We start from the raw sequence: 25,102 nt of genomic DNA on the forward strand, positions 1-25,102 counted from the left end.
TCATTCCCAAGTCAGTGCTCTGCAGATCTGGGATTAATCATTAGAGTTCTCCTTTAAAGCTCAAAGAAGGTCTATGCACAAGCAGAGAGCCATCGTGTGGCCCACTGAGGTACAACACATTAAGCTTATTTAATGAGATAGACCTGAGTTCAGATCTAGGCCCTGCAACTAATCAGTTGTGTGACCCTGGATAAGGTACATAACATCACCGAGCCTCAGTTTGATCTTTTGTAAAATAGACTTGTCTTATGTTTGAGTACTACAATTAGATGGTGCCTTTAATGCGCCATGCTTATAGACAGCAAGTGCTCAACACATGCTAGTGACAGTGAACTACTGCCTTGAGAAGGGGCAGGTCTAAAATCCTCCATGCAAAAAGAGATCAGATTGGTTTGTAGAGGGTGCTTGAGGGCCATGGGGGTGTTTGGGAGCATTCTTTTGCTTTAATGGGTGACTGAAGGGAGACCCATCACATCCTTTTTGCTCATGTCCTACAGTTTCCAGCCAACAACCATGACAGGTGGGATGAGAGGGACCAGGAGAGGTAAAACCTGCCCCTGACCTTCTGCCCAGACCTTTCCTAGACTTTGGGAGCAGGTCCACGGGTCTGGCTCGGCATGCCTGGGGGGATGTGTTGTCCGGGAGGGTCCCCATCACCATGCTTTAGAATGACTTCCTGCTGGGTCTTTTGTGGCCGGGTCACAGTGGCAATGGACAGCAGTGGGACAGTGGTGCTGGTCAGCCAGGAAGGGATCCAGAGGCCACCCTTGCACTTCCCCCGGGGAAGGCACCTCCTGCAGTTCCTCTCCTCTCAGGAGGACAGGCTGCTCCCTCTAGGGCTGCTGGACCCACCATTCTGGTGTCAGTGGGCGAAGGTGAGTAATTGAGGGAGTCCAGGAGGCTTAGGGTGGGGAGGGGTCATTCTTGCCAGGGGGAGGGGTCATTCTTGCCAATGGGCCTTTATGTGGCTCTCTGAGCTCAGGCACACCCCATCGAGATCCTCAGGCTGTGCAGATTGGGGAACAGGTGGGTACCAGGGAGCCTCCATTGAGACATATTCTTTCAGGTCAAAGTAGGTCCCATATTGCACACGTGAAGAATTGCACCCTTCTTCAGACGCGGAAGAGGACCAGGCTGCGGATGACCCGTTCAGGTTCATCTACCCCAGCCTGCAGCCCGAATTTGGTAAGCTGTCCTGTTGGTGCACCGGAGCCCCAAAATGACCCAGCTGTTTGGAACTAAAGGACAAGAGGTCTGGATTCTGGGGCCAGCAGGGGGACCGGGAACCTGAAGTTTGTATCTCAGTGGTCTCCCTTTTTCTTCTAATGAGAAACAACCACTCTTTTCTGGGCTAATAAGTAACCACTGTCTTCTTGGCTGGCCTGCAGCTGGCATGGGGTGTGGCATTGGCATGGGCTCTGGAATCCTGATTGAACTTGGCCAAGTCCCTTTACACCTCGGTGCCTCGCTCTCATTATCTGTAAAGCGGAGATGTTGATAGCACCCATTTAATAGAGCTTTTGTGAGGATTAGATGAGATAAGGTACTTGGCACAGAGAGAACACTCAAATGTTAGCTGCTATTATGCTGGTATTAGACTTCAAGATATTGTTGTAAGGATTGAATGAGAAAATGAAGTGCTCAATATAAAGCCCATAGAATACGGCCTTGCACCAGGTAGACACTCAGTCAACTGTCATCAAAGCAGCAGAGGGGAAGGAAGTGCTTGGCACTAGCACAAGATACGATAATATGTTCAGTGATTTGCCTGCTGACTGCCCTGAGACAGATGCTAGTGAATGGAGGCTGTTGCTGTTAAGATCACCATTACCCTAGTCTATTGTTAGGATTAAGTGGATTAATATTTGAAAAATTCTTGCAAGGAAGCCTGGCATTTTTTAGGCACTGTATAAATGCCTGTGAAACAGATCAGTATTAAGTTACAGGTTCATTCTGTTAACCTCATTTTATTTCACCCTCTGTGGCCCCATTGATACCATCAGAGGGATAATTACTCTGAGGCTCCCTCTGCTAAAATGACCTCGACTGGGCAGAGAGAGGCTCTTTTCAAAGTAGATGTCCTTCCTGGCAAGGTTGAGCTAACCATGCCCGGCCGCGTAGCGCTCCATCTCTCATCCATCGCTGAGTTGGACCACTGTGTGGGGAAGGCTAAGTGGTGAGGTCTTACGTGGCTGGGGTTAGTGTGTTTTCACCAATATAGTCCTTCATGGCCGGTTGGGAGACAAGTCTCATGTTCCTGTGTCATTAAGAGTCTCAGAGTGTCTTGAAGTGGTCATGACCATGTCCATTCCTTCCCTGGATTAGAGTCTGGGGCCCAGCCTGTCCATGGCATACAGCCCCACCAGAGAGCTGATTCATTAGTGAGGACGAGAGGTAAGATGTGAGCTAAACAGATAAGATGTGACAAGATGCACCGTGCCCCCCTTCCCAGACAGCTCTCTCCACAGGGGCTCATCCCCCCACATATTACTTGTAGGCTCTGGCTGGAAGCCAGGCTGTGTGCGGACATCCCTTATTTGTGGGATGTCAATGTTAGCCTCTTGGGGTCCAGCATGTACCAGTGGGACACTCGCTGACTGTGTCTACATCCCCTCCTCTGTGCACAACACTCCAGTGCCAGCTCCCAGATACAGGGTCTCTTGCCTGAGGGATTTATCTGGCCTCTAGGATCTCTCTGCCCATTGGTGGGACACAAAAGAAGTGTCAGGGAATCAATCAGTGCTCCCTGGAGCAGCCCTTACCAGAGACTGGCAGGAGGTGGGGTACAAGCGCCCAGCTCCCTCACCCTCAGTTGGGAAATCTCTGAAATGTGTGATCTGCTCGTCTCCCAGGAGATCCAGCCCCCGGTGCCCACAGTGGTAAAAGGAGTGATAACTAACCCTTTACTGTCTGCCTCCCCTTCCTGTCTCACTTCACCTCTCCCCTCCCTGTGCTCCTTGGGAACACCTCCCAGATAAACTCCATGCACTGGAATCCTTGTCTGCCTTGGAGGAAACCCCAGCTAAGCCTGTTTATTGATTACAGGGCTTCTCAGACGCAACAGCTCACTGTGACGGGGGCTGTCCTGTCCATTGTAAGATATTGAGCAGCATCCCTGGTCTCCACCTACTAGATGCCAGGCAGGAAATCCGCCAATTTGTGGCAACCAGCAGTGTCTCTAGATATCAGCAAACATCCTCTGGAGGAAGAACTGTCCCAGGCTGAGAACCGCTGGTTCAGAGAAAAGCTCACATCACTGCATTCAGCTCTGCTGCTGCTGCCATGGGGCCAAGCGACCTGTCCTCTCCAGGCTCACTTCCTCGTCAGTAGAATGAGGTTCACAGCACCCCACCCAGGACCATGCTCTGAGGACTCAGTGTGAAGATAACTAAGCATCTGATGTGACCTATGACAAGTGCTCAATGTGCAATAGTAGGTATCGTGTATTGAGTGCCACTGTGTGTCACGCCCACTTCTATGCTCTCTGTGTCCTAATTCATTTAATCCTCACCACAGCTATTCCAGACCGGTACCACTGCCGTCCCCATCCGCACTGTTCAGAGGAGGAAACTAAGGCCCAGGAAGGTTCAGAAACTGGTCCAGGGTTGCACAGCTGATCCTTGGCATGGTTGGGGTTTAAACCCAGTTAGTCTGGCTCCAGAGAATGTACCTCTTACCACTACACCATGCAGATTATTTGGTGAGGAAGGGCATTCTGGTTTTACTCCCTTCATCCTGAAGGTCACATTCAGCCTACTTGGAAATGATAATCCCATCCTTGGTTCATTTTTCTCAGGGGCTGGAGTCACACAGGGTTAACCGCAAACAATCTTTTGCTTATGCTTTTCATCTGTGAGAGGTATGAAGTCTTTTTAGGAGAAGAGCCTAAATCAGAAATCAGCAAACTCCTGTCAGCCAAATTTGACCCACTGCCTGTTTTTGTCAATCAAGTTTTATTGGAACATGGCCACACCCAGTCATTGACATCACGTCTCTGGCTGCTTTCAGGCCTCACGCAGAGAGGAATAGTTGTGACAGCAACTGTATGGCCCACGAAGCTAAAAATATTTACTCTCTGGCTATGTACCGAAAAAGTTTGCAGGGGCCTGTGGGAGGGAAGATGTGGCCTTACAGGGTTCTAAACCCCCTTTCAGTGTCTTCTTTCCCCCGTCTCCACCACCTCATTCTTTGCCTGCTTCTTATGCACAGAGGAGGCAAAGGCAAGTTCTACAACATCAGAAGATTCACAGTCAGAGAAGGGCGTTTTCAGACTGCCCTGTGTCTGGGACTGCCCTGTGTCCGGAACTGCCCTGGGTCTGGTGTGGCAGGTGCAACCATGTGTGGGTACCGAGCACTTGAAATGCGTCTGGTGCAAAGTGAGATGCGCTGGAAGTGTCCAGTACATGCTGCATATTGAAGACTTAGTACCAAAAAATGAAACATGCCATCAATCATTTCAATTGATTACATGTTAAAATGATAACATTATGGATTGATTGGTTTAAAGAGAATATATTGTTGAGTTTGGTTTCACCTGTTTCTTTTTACCATTTTCGCGTGGCTGTTGGACATTTCTAAGTCATGCCTGCGGTTCATTGTATTCCGATTGGACAGCGCTGGCTTAGTGCAGGGTTTCTCTAATTTGTGTCATCACTCTGTGCCTCAGTTTTCTCTTCTGCAAAATGGGTAAAATGCATCCCTTGCAGGGTCACTAAAGACGATAAAGCACTCAGTCCTCTGCCTTATCATATTGAGTGCCACTGTGTGTCACACCCACTTCTATGCTGTGTGGGGAGGGTGGGGAAAGTTTCAAGACCCAAGGAATTGGTTCTTCCGGTCGGTTCAGTGTTCTGCCCACCTCAGAGCATCCATTTCACTAGTGCTTCTGTTTTGTTTCTGAATTTGTTCCTGATCCCTGGGGCAGCACGTTCCAGGTCTCCATTAACCCGGCCTGGAGGGTGGTTCCTGGGGCAGTGAGTGTGTGCTGGTGGTGACCAGAGGCAGTGAGTGTGTGCAAACCAGATGGGACACCACAATCCCAGCAGCAGGCTTGACACACACAGCAGCCCTCAGTAATGTCTGGACATCCTCACCCCTGGGGCTGAGTGCGGCTACCTCTGCTTTGTTCTCATTTGAGTCTTGGTCTCAGTGGAGATGGAGGCAGAAAACAAATCAATGCCTTTATGCTGTTCAGCCTCCACCCTGCAGGACTTAGCTTTGAGTGTTGTGGGTTTAGTAGAGAAGGGATCCTCTGGTGATGTCTGCAAAATGGGAGGGGCTGGGGGCAAAGGCATGCTTGAGACAACTGTGTGCAACTGATCAACCCTTCCCTGAGAATGGCTAAGCTCTGCAGCCATTTTTTTTTCTAGAACATTTACAGGAGTTTGCTGGTCTTTCTTGGCCAGCTTCTTGGTGAGTCTGTGTGGGGAGGAGGAGTGTAACACTTTTGGTGGCCTCATAAATCTCATTCTAAAGGCAGCTTCCTACTCTGCCATTGGATGGGGCAGACCTTGTCAGCTACTGAGCTCTGATGGCAAGTGGGGCTGAGTACACAACTCATCGTTGAAGAGGCATGGCACAAGGAGCAAATATGTTCCCCTCTTCAATCCTAGAGCAAGGCTTATCAAACTATGGTCTGCAGGCCAACTCCAGCATCATCCTGCAGGGCCCATGATCTGGGAATGGTTTTTAAATTTGTAAGTAACTGAAAAAAATTAAAAAAGAATATTTTGTGACAGGTGAAAATGATATGACACTCCCCTTTCAGTTCCCATAAAGTTTTATTGGTACACACCCATGCTCTTCTGTTTACATGTTGTTTATGGCTCTGTTTGCACTATGACAGCAGAGTGGAGTGGTTACAATAGCTCACAAATCCAAATAGCTCACAAAACCAAAACCATTTTCTGTCTGACGCTTTACAGAAAATATTTACTGAGCCTTCTCCTAGAGAAAATAATGTTTTGCTCCCGTCTGGAACTGCCAAAAGGCCGGAAGTTAGCCATGGAAATTGCGATACAACTGTTATTGTGTGTGTGTCCTGCAGCACTGCAGAGGCTGCGGTTTTCATGGAGCTGAGAAAGACAACTTAAGGGAAACTGTAAGTGCTGAGCCCCAGGAGCAGTTGGTCAGGAGTCACCAGTGTCCAGGAGTTAGGTAAGTCGTGCATTCTTGGTTTTCAAATGTTGCTGCTGCAAAAAAAAACTTATTTTGAAATGTAGAGTCCAGGGCTGTATCACAAGGAGGTTTGAATTCAGTAGGTCAGGGGTGGGACACAGACTTCTGGCTTTCTAATAAGCCTCCCTCGTGATTCCAGAATGTGGCCAACCAGTTTGAGACCCTGTTGGTGGCTCAGGACCATGGACAGCGCAGGTGCCATCATCACTGGGGAACTCCACTGGGTCCCTGGCCTTGTGTGTCCTGCCTCATCAGATGAGTCAGGCTCCCTGTCTTACCACCGGGCACTATCTCACCCAGAGAATCATTCTCTGGGGACTTGAGACCATGACCCTCCCCAAGAAGCTCCCAGGAAGCTCCCTTTCCTTCATGTCAGCCTCCTGTGAGGACAGCAGAGTGGCAATGTGGTGAGGCTTAGCTCCTTGGTCTGGGATTCGGCCTGTCTCTTGGCTCTGATCTTTCTCTCTTAGTTCTCTTCTCTCTTCATGCTCATCAGCTCGGCCTATTTCCTAGGGGCTCCATATATTGGTGGTGGCTTGTATTGGATCAGGTGGGCTCAAGGACTTGAGTCAGACAGTGATTGGGGCCGCTGCTTCCTACTGTGAGAATCAGGGGCTTTTCCTATCTCTGTGCTTACCTGGTGGTGAGTGGCTTGCTATGGAGTGTGGTTTCTGTGAGCTACATAGCATCTTCCTCTGCCTCTTGTACCCACCACTTGCCTAGGACCTGATGGATGTCTTTGTGATCAAGCTGCCATCCCTATGTCACCTCAGTCCCAGCAAATTCACTTGCTCATCTTGTCTACAGAGAGGCTCAACCAATGGCTTTAAACATGAGAGGTATGAGGGGCTTGAGCTGTGGAGAGAGGGGATGGAAGATTTACCACAGATTTGGAGATACCCATTCCTTGCCTTGCTCTGACCTCAGAGCTCTGGAATTAGCCATGTCTACATCAAATCTTACCCCTGTGAAGTCCTAGTTGTCGCAGCTTCCTTACATGTATCAGTCAGGATAAACAAGGCAGGTCACTGTAACAAACAGTCCTAAAATCTCAGTAGCTAATACAACAAAGGATTATTTCTTACGCATGTTGTGTGTCTATTATGGGTCACCTAGGGTGACTCATAATAATCTGCTTTCTCCACATTAAAGGGCCCCACAGATGGAATCACCACCATCTTTAATATTGACAATCACAGTGATAGAGGAAAAGGCAGCTTGGAGGGACTCACACTAACAATTAAATGTTCCACCTGTTATTTCTACTCACAATTCATTGCCCCAAACACAAGGGGCCTAGAAGTGCAGTCCCCGCATGCTCCTTGAAGGAAGATAGCAGAAATATTATTTAATGATAACCACAAAAGCTTCTGTTTGCTCCACCACAACATGGGACACTAATGCTTACTTTTTATAGTTCTTATAACAACAAATCAAATGATGCTTTAATGTGTCTAGCATATGGTACCTTTATCTATATATATAAAACCCTAATATGCAAATAGACCGAATGGCAGAACAACCAAATAACCGGTCGCTATGATGTGCACTGACCACCACGGGTTGCATGTGGAACATTGATGTTTCTATGGTGGGCATCAGCAGCAGGTGGCAGAGCGCGGAACATGGTGGGCATCGGCCATGGTGAGATGGTGGAGCAGGTGAGCAGGGCCGCCAGACCAAGGTGGGGCTCTAGTCGCTCTTATTAGGGTGAGCCTCTGGTGGTTACTGAAAATTCTTCGATCCCATGCGCCACGGTCATGCCAGGTGCTTGCACCTGCTGCTGGCACTGTCCCCACTCACACCCATTTCTGGTGCCACAGCCGCTGCTCGGACCCATTGCTGGCGCCCAGCCTTGGCCCCGATTGCTCGGTGCTATCAGCGGGTGCAAGCGGTGGCTGCCTGCTCTGATCACCCCTCAGGGCTTCTCTACCTCCCCCTGCTCCTGAAGGGCGATTGGGGCAGCAGCCACCTCTAACACCCTCTGCCAGCACCTGGCGCTCATCCAGATCACTCAGCACCATTGGCCAGTGAAAGTGATGGTTGCCGCCCTGATAGCCCCTCAGGGCTTCTCCACCTCCCCCTGCTCCTGAACAGTGATGGGGAGGGGACAGCAGCCACTGCTCACACCTGGGTGCTGGCCCCAATTGCTCTGCGCTGTCAGCAGGTGTGAATGGGGCCGGCCTTGTCAGCTCTTGGGAACAGCAGCTGGCAGCAGCAGGAGCAGAGCTGCAGGCAGACGGATGGCCAGGGGTCGTGGTGGGAGGGGCCAGGTGGGTGTGCAGAGGATGGGCTGAGACCAGCCCCTGTGCCCACTGCAGCCTCGCGGCCCACAGTTCCTTTCAAGGTGCACGAATTTGAAGGAAGTGTTCTTGCAAAGAAGAGAATAGAGCATTATCTGCATATTTATCTGCATGATGTTCAAACCTACTACCCCTACTACCTCGCGGCCCTGGGCCCCTAGTTTTGTAATATTAAAACTCTTTCCTTGCACTTAGGGCTTTGGTCTTTTTGAGGGTGCTCAGGCCATTCATGAGAATGGTCTTGTTTTCTGCTAACCTGACCTGTCTGTCAGAATATAATCCTATTTTCTTTGTTAGGCTTCTGTTCCAATGGATGGTCCAATCTTCAGCCAAAGCATCATCAAGCGTGGGGGCTGGATTGAAATTTTTGAAGTCTTCTAAGCCCTGTGGACCAGAAACATTAGAACCCGAGGCAATTATCAGTCCTTCATCCCAGACCCACTGAAGCAGAGTCTGCATTTAACAAGATCCCAAGACCATGTGTATGCTTTTAAGGCTGAGAAGCACTGATACTAGTGGAGAGTCCCACATTTTAATGGGCCTCATTAAAGTAGCAAAACCTACTGCTTCCTGGACTACTCCCTATAGGTCCTGAATGGGTAGGTTTGTGTGGAGCCTAGGCTGCCACATACTGGAGAAATTCATGGGCTGGTGGTCCGGGGATGACTGAAGAATGATGTTCAAACCTACTACCCCGCTCATGCTATCTGCTTACATACCTCTAGTGACAGGGAGCTCACCCCCTTGCAGATAGCTAAATACATTATGAGGCAGCTGTCACTGATGTAATCTGAGCAAGCCTGAGCCTCACCAACCTGAGGGTACAAAGAGGGTGACGTTAAAGTTTAATGCCTCCATGACTTCAGCCATGCCTCCTCCTCAGTCTCCATGGATTTTCCTGGATGTCCCCTGTATGTCCTGCAGATAAATATGCAGATATTGCTCTATTCTCTGCTTTTCAAGAACACTTCCTTCAGCAGTTCTTGTTTATTCCAGCAATGCTGTGGCCTTATTCTTCTTCCTCTTTCAGCAAAAAGCCCAGAAGATTCCCATGGGAGAAGTATCTCTGAAGCATAACCTGTACTTTGCAATCAGCCGGACCCTGAATCCCAGCTTGGCTCAGTTTGGTGGCAGCTGGGTCTCTTCAGAAGTCCGCACTCTTTTGGAAAGTGTCAGGATCTGACTTCGAACTGGTTCAAGTTAAAAGATTTCTCGGGTTTTCTTATTGGAATACACATTCCCTGGAAGGAAAAATATTTATATTTTTTAAAAGTTTCATAGTCAAATAGTTTGGGAAACACAATTAAACAGTTTTCTGTAACCTGTAGTTTTTCCTAAAACCTGGACTGTGTGATATGCTTGTCACTCTCAGGAAATTGAGGGCATGTGTGAGGCAAATGAATTATTCCCTCAATTGTATTTGCCCACAGAAACCATTGTTGGAAAAGGACCTACCATGACTTGTAGAAGGTGGAATTCGCTTTGAGAAACACCAATTTAACTGCTGCAAAGAGCAAGCATTTGAAGGAGATGGATGAACCTAGTGATCTGGGCAGCTGGGCACCTTTACATCCAGGCCCTGGGGAGGCCATTCTGGTGAGCATCTGGGTCAGGCTGGCTCCTGCACATTGGGGGATGGCTCTGATTTCTGTGTATTGTTCTGGGATCATCAGGTGACTTGGTGAGAAAAACAAACTGGTTCCCAAATCTGGACAAACAGGGAGGTTTCATTTTTTTAAATTTATTTTATTTTTTTTTATTTTTTGGCCAAAATAAAATAGTTGTTTCTCTAATTTACACAGGGGAATAAGTACTTACTGTAATATTTCAAAAAATGAAGAATGCAGGTGTATAGAATAAAAAAATATTTTTCATTTTTGTCTTTATCTTTTGGCTCTATAAACTGATTTTATTCAGTACTATTGCAAAGGGGAAGGAGGTTTAAAATCAATCTTAGCTGAATTCTAAACACAGTAAATATAGCTGTTGATTTATGGCCAAGGCACAGAGTGAGGGGGTCAAAGGATGGAAAGTTACTAATACAAGATCCCAAGGGTAGAGGGATCTTGTTAAAGACAGACCAAAGGTTTATACATCAAAGGTTGCTGATAAGGAATTTGATGAGATATTAAAGTAGAGATTTTCCCTCAACTTGCAGTAAGATTCTTGCTAATTTTGGGCAAACAAATGGAGGACAGCACCAAAGAATGAGGCCTTGACAAAAACAGGACTCAGAGGAGCCTGTCTAAAGTTTGACTCTCAAGGAGAGAGGCTTTTACAATTCAAACTTTGAAAATATCATTTCTCTTTCTGCTTTTATGATTCTCTCTTTGTCTTTAACCATTGGCATTTTAATTATTATGTGTCTAGTGTGGGCCTCTTTGGGTTCCTCTTGTTTGGGACTCTCTGTGCTTCATGGGTTTGTAAGTCTATTTCTTTCACCAGGTAGGGGACATTTTCTGTTATTATTTCTTCAATTAGGTTATCAATATCTTGCTCTCTCACTTCTCCTTCTGGCACCCCCATAGTGTGAATGTTGGTATGTTTGAAGTTATCCCAAAGGCTCCTTATACCATCTTCATATTTTGGGATTATTTTTTATTTTTGCTCTTCTGATTCAGTGTTTTTTGCTTCCTCAAATGCCAAATCGTTGGTTTGAAACTTGGAATCCTCTACTCTACTGTTGAATTCCTGTAAATTATTCTTTATTTCAGTTAGTTGAATGGACAACTAGATTAGTTGAACAAGGTTAGTTGAATGTTCAACAAATGCTTAAGTTCTGACTGGTCCTTTTTATTGTTTTTGAAATTCTCACTAAGATACTTGAAGTCTAACTCAGTCCCTTGAAGCTCCCATTAAGTCTCTTGAAGCTCTCATTAATATACTTGAGCAACCTTATAATCATAGTTTTGTATTCTGTATCCAGAAGTTTGCTTGCTTCTATTTCTTTCATTTGTGATGTGTGTTTGTTTGTCTCTGCATTTTGGCTACTTCCCTGTGTTTGTTGCTATGTATTAGGTTGAGTTGCTATGTCTCCTGTAGTTGGTAGAGTAGCCTTCTATAGTAGGTGTCCTTTAGGGCCCAGTAGCTCAGCCTTCCCAGTCACCTGAGCTGGGCACTCTAGTTCAACACCTGTGTGGGCTGTGTGCACAATCTTGTTGTAGTTGAGCCTTGATTGCTGTTAGCGTCACTGGGAGGAATTGACCAGGCCCATTGGCTAGGAGGACTTGCCACTAAGCTGGAAGAGCTGCTGTGCAGGAAATACCCCTGTGGAGCAGGACTTGCTTCAGTTGGGCTTTGGTGTGCACTGAGTCTTTCCCTTGAGTGTGTCCCTGGTGAGTGTGTAGAGTTGTAATCTGGTATGGTCTAAAGCTATCCACTGGGTATACTGGCTCTAGGGTCTTCTGGTGGAGATGAAGGTGTGCACAGTCAGCCATTGAATGCCTGGGACCACGTGGCAGGAGCTACAGAAAGATCTGCAGATGGCTGCTACTTGTATTGGGCTTAGAAGGACCCAGCTGAGGCCCAACTGTGAAACAAGGCATGCTGGTCTTAGAGCCAGGTCTTGGGGTTTTTATTGATAGGCTTAGGGCACACTGATGCCAGCTGCTGCTAATTTGGGAGATTTGGACAAAGTCTGAAGCCTGAGCCAGGACAGGCCATTCATATGGAAAAGGCCCTGGGAACCGCTTGGGTGGGGCTGCAAATTAGAAGGGGCAGGGTCTCAGGGAATCACCAAGGCGGAGCAAAAAGTGTGGGCCACACTGATGGACACTAATATAGGGCTGCCAGTGAACTCTGCGAGGGGGAGGTCCTAGGACAGGAACAATGATTGTCTGGCAGAAATTTGCCACCGAATTCCTGCTCTGTTGCCAAGCAATTCAGTTCCTTCCTGTATGTCCCTGGTTCTGCCTGAGCTGTTGCCCCAACCCTGAAGCTCAGAGGAGGCTAAACTTTGGAAATTCATGCACTGTTCCATTAAGAGGAACTGAGTGGGACTCCAACAGCCTCCGTGTCACTCAGCCACAATCCCCGCTGGTTTTTAAAGCCCAAAGTTACAAGGTCTTCTCTTCCCAGCTCTGGAACCCTTGGCTGAGGGGCTGGTGGGGGGGCTGGTACCATTGCTTGACATGGGAGGCCTCTGCAACAGACATATCCCTCCTGATTTAAAAAGATGCCACACGTGGGTGTCAGAGCAGCCTGTTCCGCAACCTCTCCCCTCCATCAGTCTTGATGCACTTTCTTCTTTACTTCTCTAATTGAAGGACTTCCATTGAGGCAGATTCCAGGCAGTTCTGAACGATGGTTGTTCTGTATTTTAGTTGTAATTTTGATGTGGTTGTGGGAGGCAGCGAGTATTGGGGTTTACCTATGCAGCCATCTTGGTTCTCCTGTAACTCTTTTCTTTTTTTTAAATGAAGGATTATATTTAAAGTGACCAAATACCTGTAAATCAAGGATATCTTTCATATCTCTCGTGAAATACTGAGAGGTAGAACTAAAGCCCCTCATGTATGGGTGGACCATAATTTTTCAATCTTTCCTTAATGATAGACTTCTGGCCTCTCCTTTTTTGAAATGTTTTTTTTTTAATTGATGCATAATCACCCAGAAAGAGTTTTTTTTTTTAAATTGATTTGTTGATTTGAAGAAGGGAGAGTGAGAGCAAGGGGATTCTTGTATGTGCCTGACTGTGGGAATGAACCCAAACCTTGGTATATCAGGTCGATGCTCTAACCAATTGTGCTACCTGGCAAGGGCTTGCCTCTTTCTTCTTTTTTTTTTTTTTTAAATTCTAACAATGCTGTAGTTGACACCTTTATAAGCACATTCCTTTTATTCACTAGTGCTTTTATTTTAAGAGTAGATTTATAGAAATAACATTGATTCATGTGCATTTAAAATTCAAGTAGATATACCAGCTTACTTTCTCAAAAGGCAATGGGGTTCGTAATCCCAGCAGTCCATAAGAGTGTACATTTCCTGAGGAGTTTAAACGATGTATAGACTTCTGGGCTCCACTCCTGCTTTACTGGTTTAGCCTCTCTGGAGTTGGACCTCAAGAATTTATATCTATTGAAAGTTCCTGAAATGCTTCTAGTGATACCCCAATTTGGGAGGCACTAGTTCAAGGACAAATTTGTTGAAGCAATATTACCAAAACATGAATATTTTTCACCTAACATGTTTCACATAACAGCTTTCACAACCTGTTTGCCCATGTCTTCACCATTCTTGGTTGCATTGTTTCATTAGGATAGACCACGCTGCAGTAATAAATAGTTCCCACTATTTCAATTGGTTGACACCACAGGGGTATAGTTTTTTGCTCACTTAACAGTCCTGGGTGGGCATTCCTGCTGAGTGGGCATCTCTCCACTCTCAAGAGGGATATTTGAGTCTTTTGGTCATCCTCCCCCACACATCCATCCTTCAGGGGCTCATTGTCTTCTGCCTCCAGGCAGCAGAGGAAAAATGGAGAGTGTGAGGGGATTACACCTGTTTCTTAAAAGCCTTGGAGTGGAAATGCCTGACATCATTTGCTCTCAAATCTCATTGGTCAGAACCTGGTCACATGGCCACACCTAAATGTAAGGAAAGCTGGGAAATGGAGTCCAGTAATGGACTCTGAGAGTAGAGGACATGAGTTTTGGATGGAGAGTTAGTTCACAGCCTCACCCACAAATTAGTTCTCTGATTTTTAAACAGCTTTGAGAATGATGTGTATACAATACAAATCAAAATTCCAATAGGGACAAAACAATGGTTTTGTCCTTGTGGTTGGATACATGTAAGTGTAGCATTAAGATGTGAAATGTGCATTTAATTTTGGAATCCCATATAATGAAAGCCTAAAATGCAAATTGTCCCCTCGGCCAGGAGTTTGACCGCTTGCTATGACGTGCTCTGACCACCAGGGAGCGGCGCAGAACATGATGGGTGTTGGCGACATGGTGCTGGCAGTGGGTGGCAGTGGAGGTGTTTCCAGCCCCATTGGGCCCTGATGAGAGCAGGACCGTGGCGAGATGGTGGAGCAGGTGAGCAGGCGGCACCAGGACAAGGCGGATGGGAGTGGAGCCCAATTGCCCCATAGACAGAGGCCAGCAGCAGCAGTGGGGGCGGGGCCGCTGCCTGGCTCCCAGGCACTGCGGGAGCCTGGCGGGGACCCTATGACTCAGGCAGAGGGGTCCAGGGGCCTGGGGGCCCAGGTCTTGCCCAGGTCTCAGAGGTCAGCTGCGACCTGCCCTCCCACACCAGATGCTTGTGTTTCGATAGCAGGCCAGGCCTAGGAACCACAGCCGTGCACAAATTTCGTGCACCGGACCTCTAGTGTGAAATAAAGAAATGAGAGGAAATAGGATCCCAATACCTTTTAGAAGTCATTGGCACTTTACACACACACACACACACACACACACACACACACACTCACACTTGTTTACATAGGTAGTACCTGCTGGTCCCCCAGCTTGAATAACTGTAATTTCAAAGCCTTTACTTGAAAATGGATTTTAAAAAGGAAGCAGAGAAATCTGCTCTACAACAGAAAAAAAGAGTTTTTAAAGTCATCCTAGTTTGTCCCCAAATTATTAGTGTATGCAGAACCAGCTACACATGTTCACTGTTCATTATTTTGCTTTAAAACCACTTTCTTAGAGCTTACTCAAGCTTAAAAACCCCAAGATAATATTCTCAAATAAGCCTAGTATACATATTTGGCTGAAAATTAAGTAGAAATATAAGTTCAATATATACTGGGCCCCTTTTAAAATAAAATGGGTTAAACTAGACATGATCTACATGGTGTTTTCTCCCCCCACTTACCAATACACATTGAGCATCATTTTGTGTAGGTTCTAGTAGATGCATCTCTCAGACTTTTCACTCGGTTATTTTTATGAAGTTATTTTATAACTTTGCCATCAATGGGAAATCTTCAGCTAATACCACACTAAATAAGAGGGACCATAAGTAAGAGGAAACTACAAAAATAAGTAGAATATGAAAAAATGATATAAATCTAGTGTGTCTAGGTATGGTATTCTGTCTGAGGACTACTCTCTCTTTGTTCACATGGGAGATCATACATTGTTAAAGAGACATTAAAGACACCGCTACACCAGACTGGTACCTTGCTAATGAGGGAATTTGAAGGAGAGTTGAAAATGGGAAGTTTCTCACACTGTGGATCCATATGATGAGGCCCGTACCAGTAAACTGTCTAAATCATTTTGGTACCAGCATGAGGACCCTCCATGCTTCACTCCATGTCAGTGAGTTCCTGGGAAGACAGCAACTGAGACGTCCACTGTGCTGGGCCCTGTTCCAGGACTGGAGACCCAAAGCTGCATTAGGGGAAGTCCTTACCAGGTGAGTGGGGTTGTGCAAAGTCAGGTGGAGGCAGACCTGGGGGCTGTGAGGTCACACAGGAGGCACCTATGCCAGGCAGAAGGCTACCCAAATTCTTTGAAGGAGTTGTTTCCAGGCCAGGAGGGTGAGGGAGGGCCTCTAGGAAGAGGGGTCAGCAAGCACAAAGCCCTAGAGGAGGCTCTTGCATGAAACAGGGTGTGTGTGTGTCTATGTGTGTTTGGTGGGGAGAGGTGGAAGGACGAGGGGTGGCAGGAACACAGGATAAGGGAAGTGGGGGCAGTAGGGAGAGTTGGGGCTGGACAGGAAACAAGGATGAAGGCTGCTGATGGTAGATGGTAGGAGGGGCCAGGCTGGGACAAGCAGGCAATGGCAGGAGGCTGCTGGGGCCATCCAGGAACGGGGTTATGGAAGCCTTGCTGAGGATGGCGGTGCAAATGGGGAGGTGGGTTTGGAGGAGTCTTCAGGAGGTTGATGGGAGGGAGCCACTCGGAAGAGACCCAGAACCTCTTTCCTAAAGACTTAAAGAGCTAAAGGACCCCTCTCCCCATGTTCCCAACTCAGGCCCAGGACAGTTTCCTTGCCCTGACTCTTCCCCTTCCTTCCCCTCCACATCCTTCTAGCAGCTTGTCTGCTCCATCTGAGCCCAGAGCTCTGTCAGATTCAGAGCCTCAGGTACCTGGGCTGTGTAACACAGAAACAACTCAAACTCCCCTCCCCTATGGTGAAATCCCACAAGGAAAATGCTTGAAATCTGTGGCCTTCCCAGAGGTCACTGCTACAAGTAAAGGATGCGGTCAGTTTCCTTCATCTTTACATCACCCACCCGCCCCATGCTGGGCATGTGGAGGCCCTCAGTAATTACAATGGGTGAATGGATGGAAGGTCCAATGGAACATCTTGCTCATCTTATAACCCATATGTCTAGCTTTGTGCCTGTCACATAGTAGGTGTTTATCAAATCAAATGAAAACTGAATGGATGAATGAGTAAGCAGAGAAGTTAGGTAATAAAGAAAGAAGAAACTGTTTTCTCACTTCAATATCCCCAAGGCTTAGTATACTGCCTGGAATAGAATAGTGGCTCCACAATATTTGAATTTGTACAGTAGGGAAAAAAGAAAGGAAAGAAAGAAGGGGGAGGGAAGGAAGGAAGGAAGGAAGAAAGGAAGGAAGGAAGGAAGGAAGGAAGGAAGGAAGGAAGGAAGGAAGGTAGGAAGGAAGGAAGGAAGGAAGGGAACAGGGAGGAAATGAGCAAGGGAGGGATTGAGGAGGGCAAGGAGGAGGAAGTGAGGCAGGGAAGGAAGGATGGATTGAAAGAAAAAAGTAGCCTGCTTACTTTTGTGTATCTCCAGGGCCTAACCAGGGCCTGGCACATAGTAGGTGCTCATTTCATGTATGTTGAATGTTAAAGTGTTGTTTCAAGGGCTCAGTGTCCCAGATCGAACTCTTTTCTGTCTGACCGACTCTTCCTAAGGACCCCTGCATTTTGGGTGTCTTTGCATCTGCCCTCCCAGGTCCATGAGCAGATTCATCCCAGCTATGCACAGTCTGTGGCCTAATGCGGTTCCACGCAGCTGCCCTAGCTCACTGCTCAGCAGGGCCCAGCCTGGATGGTCACCAGCACTGCCTGATGTATTGGGAGTCCAGCATCAGCCACCAGGTGATGAGAAGATTATCTCAGCGATTGGGATTCCCTCCATCAGGCTGTGGTAGGAATGGTGAGGACTAGGTGTCTGGGGCATTGTAAAGCGTCTCACCCCTAGGTTTTGGGTGGAAAATGACTTTGGAATCTGACAGACCTGCATTTGAACTCCAGCGCTTCCATTTCCTAGCTCTGTGGCTGCAGGCAAGCACTCATAATTGTGGGCCTCAGTTTCCTCATCTATTGAATGGGAATAGTTGTTTAGAGGAGAGGTTTGTGTGCAGCTTAAACAACAGAGAATGTATAAAGCACCTATCACAGTGCTAGACTTTCATTTATTCAACAAATGCTGATGAAGTACCTGTCATATGTCAGGTGCTGTCACGAGTGTCTTGGAAGGCCAGGAATCCTGCAATGACCCATTCAGACATCTCTGTTCTCACAGAGTATCCAGTTTAGGGGCCCCAAGCAGGAGTTAGTTCTCTTCACTAGTGATGTGTCAGCCATCAATTGCCACACCAATACTGCTTAACAAACCACTCCCAAAGGGCAATGCCTTCCAACATCATACTTTTCCTTCTACTCCTGTGTCTCTGGGTCAGAGGGCAGTCCTTCTCTGGAGGTCAGCTAAAACATCTGTTGACCTTCATGGGGCTCTCTCACATGCCTGGGGTGACTTGGCTCTGCTCCATGTCTCATCCTCCAGCAGGCCAACCAGCATATGTTATCATAGTGAACTCAGATCATAAAGAGAGACATACACAGGCTCTTTGAAAGTCTCTGCCCTGAGGACTTGGCTAACATCCCATTGGCCAAGGCAGGTCACATGACCAAGCCTAGCATCAGAGTAGGCAGGAACTCCAAGTTATAGGGCAAAAGGCACATATGCAGAGAAGGGAGTAAACAATCAGGCCATTCATACAATCAGTTACCCTGAGTCTTAGTAAGATGTCAGCCAGAGTCTCAAGAACAGAGCTGTTAAAGATGGGGGTTTCTGGTTATAGGGGTGGGAGTTGGAGGCCCAGAAGCTGGGATGGCCTCTGAAGAGGCTCCAGGGAGAAGAGAGTGAGACCCCTGCCCCTTTCACTTTACAGAGAGGAACCAGAGGCCTTGAGAGGGACTTGCTGATTTCAGGAACAGAGATAAAACCCGGCTTCCTGACTCCCAGCCCAACAGCCCTCCTGAGCTCAGTGCAGGGCCTGAGCCTGGATGATGCAGCCTCCCGGGCTCCCACCTGCCTCTTTGTGTCTCAGTCCTCCCAGAGCTGCCCTCTGGCCTCCAGGACATCCTCCTGCAGAGTGACTGCAGCAGCAGCACACAGGTGACCTGCCCGATGCCCTTGCCCCTCCCTGCTACCTGGAGTTTAAATGAACTTAGATGTCCATCAGCTACAGCTCACTTATGGCTTAGCTTTTATAACAGCATGAAAATTGAGATTTTAGTTACACAAGTATCATATGAATCAATTTTCCCTGTAAGAAAATATTAAAATATTACAGAGAACGTTAAATTTGGCTTTGACTGTCCTCAATCCCCACTTGCCTCCCTAGAAATAGCACTGCCATCATCAGTTTGCCGTGTTTCCTTCCAGACCCCTGTGTATACCTTACATGCACAGAAGTATGTAGACGGAATGCAGAAAATACATTGCAAGGTTAGCCAATCTTATTCCTATATAAATATGTATTGTTCAACAACTATCCATTTCATTCAGTTAAAAGGGAGGCTAATACAGTCTTATTCAGTATTTCTTTAAAAAACAAAGTGCAGAAAGTGTGCACATCCTTTCACTTTTTGTGTAAAAAGAAGAAATATTAACATGTACATGTATTTGTCTCTGTGTCAAGAACAATGGAAAGATAAACCAGAAGCTAATCCCATGGTTACTTACTGAGGTACGGGCAGGGAAAGAAGCTAGGTTTCCCTGAATGTACTTTGTTTGCTAGTTTTGACTTTGGAGTTAGTTAGGTAATTTTTTTTACATACTATGAAATAATTTAATAAAAAAGAAATTAAAGACTGGCCAGTGTTGCTCAGTGGTTTAGCATTGACCTATGAATCAGAAACTCAGGGTTCAATTGCAGGTTTGGGTACATGTCTGGGTCGTGGGCTCGATACCAAGTATGGGACATGCAGGAGGTAGCTGATCAATGATTCTCCCTCATCATTGATGTTTCTATTTCTCCCTCCCTCTCCCTTACTTTCTGAAATCAATAAAAAATATTTTAAAAGAAATTTAAAAACAGAAACAATTGACACGAACAGTAAATGAAGTTGGTGACCTAACGACACAAAGTAAGAAATATTTCACTGACATAGACTTATACTGCCTGTCCTTGATGGGTAATAATGGCCTAAGCATATGAAGAACCATGAGTAAATCTTTTGATATGTAATCTGGAGACTTTTCCTTAGTATTTGATGTGTAGTTAATCCTTGAACAACATGGGTTTGAACTACACAGATCCACTTACGCGTGTTTTCTTTTCAATAAATATGTAGAATGCTATAAATGTACATATATTCTTTTGTGGTTTTCTCACTCTTTCCTCTAGCTTACCTTATTGTAAGAATATAGTATATAATGTACAAATGATGTAATCATCTCTTTATGCTACTAGTAAGGTTTCCAGTCAACAGTAGGGTATTCATAGCTAAGGTTTTTTTTTGGGGGGGGGTCAACGTTATACTTGGATTCTTCACTGCTCCCCCACATTGTTCAAGTGTCAGAGGTACTTCTAACTTGTTTTGAAAATTGATCCATAATAGTCAACCACTTGGAAATAAAGTGCTTTGTTTGGCCTGTCCCCTATGTTGTTAACTAATATTTAACTTAAAAAAAGTATGTGCCCATAACTTTAGATGATGAAAGGTATTCCTCTCCCACTTAAATTTCTTAGTTCTCCCTCTGCAGAGTCACCTGCATTTCTTCCTTATTTATTTCTGGATTGCCCTATGCATTTTCAGGCACATAGGCCAATCACAAATGGGATTCATTTCCAGCCACAACAGTTATTACTCTTATAAGTCTATGCACCTCATAGGATTGTTTCAGCAAAGAAAAAAATTTAAAAAAATATTCATTATACAATGTGAAAGAGGGTTTCTTAGAAAACAACAACAAAAACCAATCACACATTGACTGGTCCAGGTAGAGGATGTTCTTTTCTGTGAGGACAGGAGAGGGCCAGGAGGAGGGAGAATCTATAAAGTTAGAATGTGCTGTGAGAAGTTGGGGTGTAATTGCTCTTTTCCCCCCACCCCCTGTAGCAGGCAGTGGAGCTACTGGAGGTGGACACAGTGACCTGCACTGCATGGAGATGTATGTGCAGAGGTGTGACCACAAGTACTGGTACCTTTTGCCCACCAACCTGGAGGAGCTGAACAGCATCATGTACAGGTGACTTTCACGGGGGCAGGGCTGGATCTGTAAGGCATCATGGGAAAGGTAGAGTGTAAGCTCCAGGGAGGCCAACTGGAACTGCAGCCTCTGCAGCTGGCACCGTGCCCAGCTGGGAACTTATTCCAGCTCTCATTGACCATAGTATAGCAAGCATAGTAATGTTAATAATAGAGGACATTTGCTAAGCACTTACTGTATTCCAGGCACCTTCCTGGGCCTTCACTAAATAACATCATCTCACTTGACCCTCACAACAGGTCAGGAGGTAGTATTATCTCTTTTCTGGAGGAAATGGAGAGCCAGAGGGGTACCTCACTGCCAAAAGCCCCCAGCTGGGCATGGTTGGGTGGGAACTCATCCCCACATCTCTCAGACTCTAGAATCTGCACTTTATTTCATGAAGCCAAGATCTGGGGCTTCTTATTACTTTTCATTAAAATGTATTATTATTTCTTAAACCAGGAAAGTAACCCAGGCTTATTCAAAACCTAAATCCACCAAAGAAATCAGAAGCTCATAGGCATGAAGAGAAAAGGACGGTGTGTTTTTCTAGTCGTTGGTCATGCGGGGCCACCTGATCGCAGGCGGGAAGCTGGTGAGGATTGTGTTGAGGATGGTGGTCACAGGCCCCAGCCCAGGTGACACTGTCCCCTGGGGTACACAGAGGTGGCTCCATGGGCTTTCTGGGCAAGTGTGTGTGTGGCGGGGGTCAGGCTGGTAGGGAAAAGCAGCAGGCTCACAACGGTGGTGGTGGCTGGAGACAGCAAGGAGGAAAGTCGGTGTTTTGGTCAGGGGGCTCGGGGCTAACCTTCCGTCCCAGGACTCACTGACTCCTCCACCTCCAGTCCACCTTCCCACCCATCTACTCATCCATCCACTCATCCATCCATCCATTCATCCATCCATCCATCCATCCATCCATCCATCCATCCATCCATTCGCTTATTTATCAGTTCATCTATCTTTTAAAGTATTTTTTTATTGACGTATAGTTGACATTCGATATATTATGTTCAGTTGTACAGCGTAGTGATTTGACATCTATAAACGTTACAATGGGATCATCACAATAAGTCTAGGAACCATCTATCACTATGCAAAGTTAATAGCATACCCTGCTAGAGGGGCCTACGAAGTCTGCTTCTGTCCTGAGACCACCCCCCCACCCCCAATGGTGACTCTGGACATTAAGGATTGTTCTCTTCCTTCCAGCTGTCAAGAAATTCTCAAGGATTTAAGAGTTGCTGTGCTCCCATGCTAGGACCTCGAAACAAGCTCTCTGGAGCCAATTTACTTTGCCCATTCCCAGCACACAATGCTATTTCATTGTACTTTTAGATTGAACTTTCCCATTGTTTTTACTTGGATTTCTACAGGCAGAACACACTGGCACGAACTCAGTGTGGGTTAAGGGGTTTTGCTAAAGTTGTCTTCAGTCGTTGTCCATTTTTGCTGTCTCAAGGTGAGAATGTGGAAAAAAGTTTTGGATGACTAGAAGAAATAAAAATGTGAGTATCCACATTTGATGCACTTATACTTGAAAAGACACTGGAAAATGTGCTACTGGTTCAAGGGTATCTAGCAAGTCAGGCTGGGCATTTCAAACAGGAAAAGGAAAGAAAGAAGCTCTTCATGATGGTACTGCTAGAGTGGTCTTCTACGACACTGGTTTTGATAGCATATATTATGTTGTAAGGAAGAGTACATGGAACTTCAAATCAATGACCAGTTCGCTCGTGTGTACATCATCCCAGGAATTCTAAAAGATTCAAGTTTTGTCCAGAAACCCAGAAGAGAGAGTCAGAACACTGTGTGGATCTCCACAGAGACATTGTCATGTCACGGAAATGAAATGATCCCAAAATCCAAACTTGGTTTGGCTCCTAACAACTTGTTGATGGCTGTTCCTTTTGTCAGACCTTAACGGGGCTGGCTTTCTGGAAGATTTGGTGATTCCTCAAACTGACAGTGGATTTTCTCCAGCTCGTAGAAAACCAGCTTAGCCCACTGGGGGAAAATGGAGTGAGACCGAATTCCAGCACAGTGGGCAGGGATTTCCTGAAGGTTCTGGAGACCTGTGGGTAAAGTACAGGCAGCCACTGCAGCAAAAGCCACACAAGAATGATTCTGAAATGTCTGGTCTTTTAAAAGCGAAGAATCAAAGTATGAGGGGAAATGGCAGAAAACAGTATCAAGACTCACCTACTCAAAAGAAGAAAACAATGGGGCCCACAGCCAGCCAGCCAAGCAGCAGAATCCCATGATGAAATGGGAAAAAACAACAACCCAAACTTCATCCCAGAATCCGGATATTTTACTGTGGACCTCTTTAGTGAAGATGGCCTTTTATCTTTGACAAAAACCACTGGGCCATTATCCCTTTTAATAAAGACAACGAAAGCTTTAATTTTATCTAGTGCTCAGTCCATCTTCACATTTTCCCAGTTGCCTCAACATGTCTTTTTTGGTTGGTTTGTTCATATCAGCAAGCAAAGGGTCTCCACATCTATTATTTTTTTTAGTTAAAATCCAGTCTGACTTAAGGGTGTTGTGTGCCCTGGTTGTGGGATGTGGCAATGACCTGGGTGTGGGGCATTTAGGACCACTCTCAAGGTAATATCCCCTCCTATGTTCTCTCTATCATGCACCCAAGAGGCAGCTCCATGCCCCTCTCCCCCAAACTGCAGGCAGCCCTGCAGGGCACCGAGTGGGGCCGAGTTTCTTCTTTGAGTCTGGGAAAGAGACTCAAAGTCACCTGTCAAGTATGGGAACTTGTAGTGCTGCCTATTCCAGCTCAAGTTATTTAAGACTTTTACTCACTGCCTTGTAGGGTAAGGCTGGGGGTGAAATGGTGAAGAGCTCTGTGGCATGGGGGTAGGGGGTTTGGGGCAGTTCCTCAGCCTTCATCCTACTTAGCTGATCTTAGCGTTAAATAAAATTAGCTGTTAGAGATTCTAGATTCTAGCAAATAAAAAGAAACCAATTACCACCAAGCTTCTTTGCCTCCTGTCCTTTTCCAGCTTCTGTAGGGTCAAAGGAAAATGGCTGAAATGTATGCACTGAGTTTAAGAGAGATGGTACAGGTTATTCAATCCAATCTTCCAACCAGCAGGAGCCCCTTTTCCTTTCAAAATAAAGTTATTAATTTTTTTATTAGAGAGAGGAAGGGAGAGAGAGGAGTGGCAAGAAACATGGATATGAGAGAGAGGTAGAGAGAAACATTGATCAGTTGCCTCCCAGCCATGCCCTGACGGGGTATGGAACCTGCAACCCGAGTGTGTGCCCTGACTGGAATTGAACCTGCTTTTGCTACAGCTGAGCCTCACTGCCCAGGGCAGGAGTCCTTCTTTTAATGAGAACAAACACCTATACACGCAAGTGCTCAAGTGACTCAAATCCACATCTTGGGGCTTCAAATCCTACTCCCTCTATGGTTCATGTGGCCTCTGTGCACGCCTCTTCAGCGAAGACCTTAGGATTCTCATTGTGAGCACACATTCCCTTGCATTTCATTGAAACTCCCTCTCTCTGTTGGGAGTTCTGCCTTCTGTTGCATTTTAATTTTCAATAGAAACAGTCTCGTTGCCTTAGTACAATTAGATAAAAGTGTACAGAGCTACTAATAGCTAATATTTTAGTACTTATCATGTGTTGTATATTTCTCAGGGCTGCTGTAACAAAGCACCACATACTGGGTGGCTTCAAGAACGGAAATTTATTTTCTCACAGTTCTGGAGGCTGGAGCTCTGATATCAAGGTGTCAGCAGGGATGGTTCCTTCTGAGGCTGGGAGGGAGGCTCTGTTTCTGGCTTCTCGGCTAGTTTCTGCTGGTTTGTCAATCTTCAGCATTTCTTGCCTGGCAGACGCATCCTCCCAATCTCTGCCATCGCCTTCACAAGATGTTCTCCCTGTGTGCCTGGCTCTGTGTCCTAAGGTCTTCTTTACTGTTTATAATGCTCACTCGAGGATATTTTTCTCATTGCTTTTTAGAGAGAGAGGAAGGAAGGGAAAGAGGGGGTGGAGAGAGGGGGGGGGCAAGAAACATTGATTAATTGCCTCCTGCATGCCCCAACACAGCTGGGGATAGAACCTGCAACCCAGGTACATGCCCTTAACCAGGAATTGAACCCTAGACTCTTCAATGTTAGGGTCGATGTTCTAGCCATGAACTCTCACTGGTCAGGGCATACTCTCCTCTTTTATAAGG

At 46.3% G+C, this 25,102-nt stretch overlaps 1 pseudogene across 1 annotated transcript; it reads left to right on the top strand.

The window, feature by feature from the left end:
- The first annotated feature begins 710 nt into the window (after positions 1–710).
- Positions 711–23,251, top strand: LOC307110187 (m7GpppN-mRNA hydrolase-like; annotated as a pseudogene). Its single transcript has 3 exons — positions 711–875; positions 9,511–9,651; positions 22,234–23,251. The product of its transcript is annotated as a m7GpppN-mRNA hydrolase-like (transcript).
- Positions 23,252–25,102: the final 1,851 nt, after the last annotated feature.

This window comes from Cnephaeus nilssonii (genome assembly GCF_951640355.1).
Source record: "Cnephaeus nilssonii genome assembly, chromosome: 13".
Lineage (NCBI taxonomy): Eukaryota > Metazoa > Chordata > Mammalia > Chiroptera > Vespertilionidae > Cnephaeus > Cnephaeus nilssonii.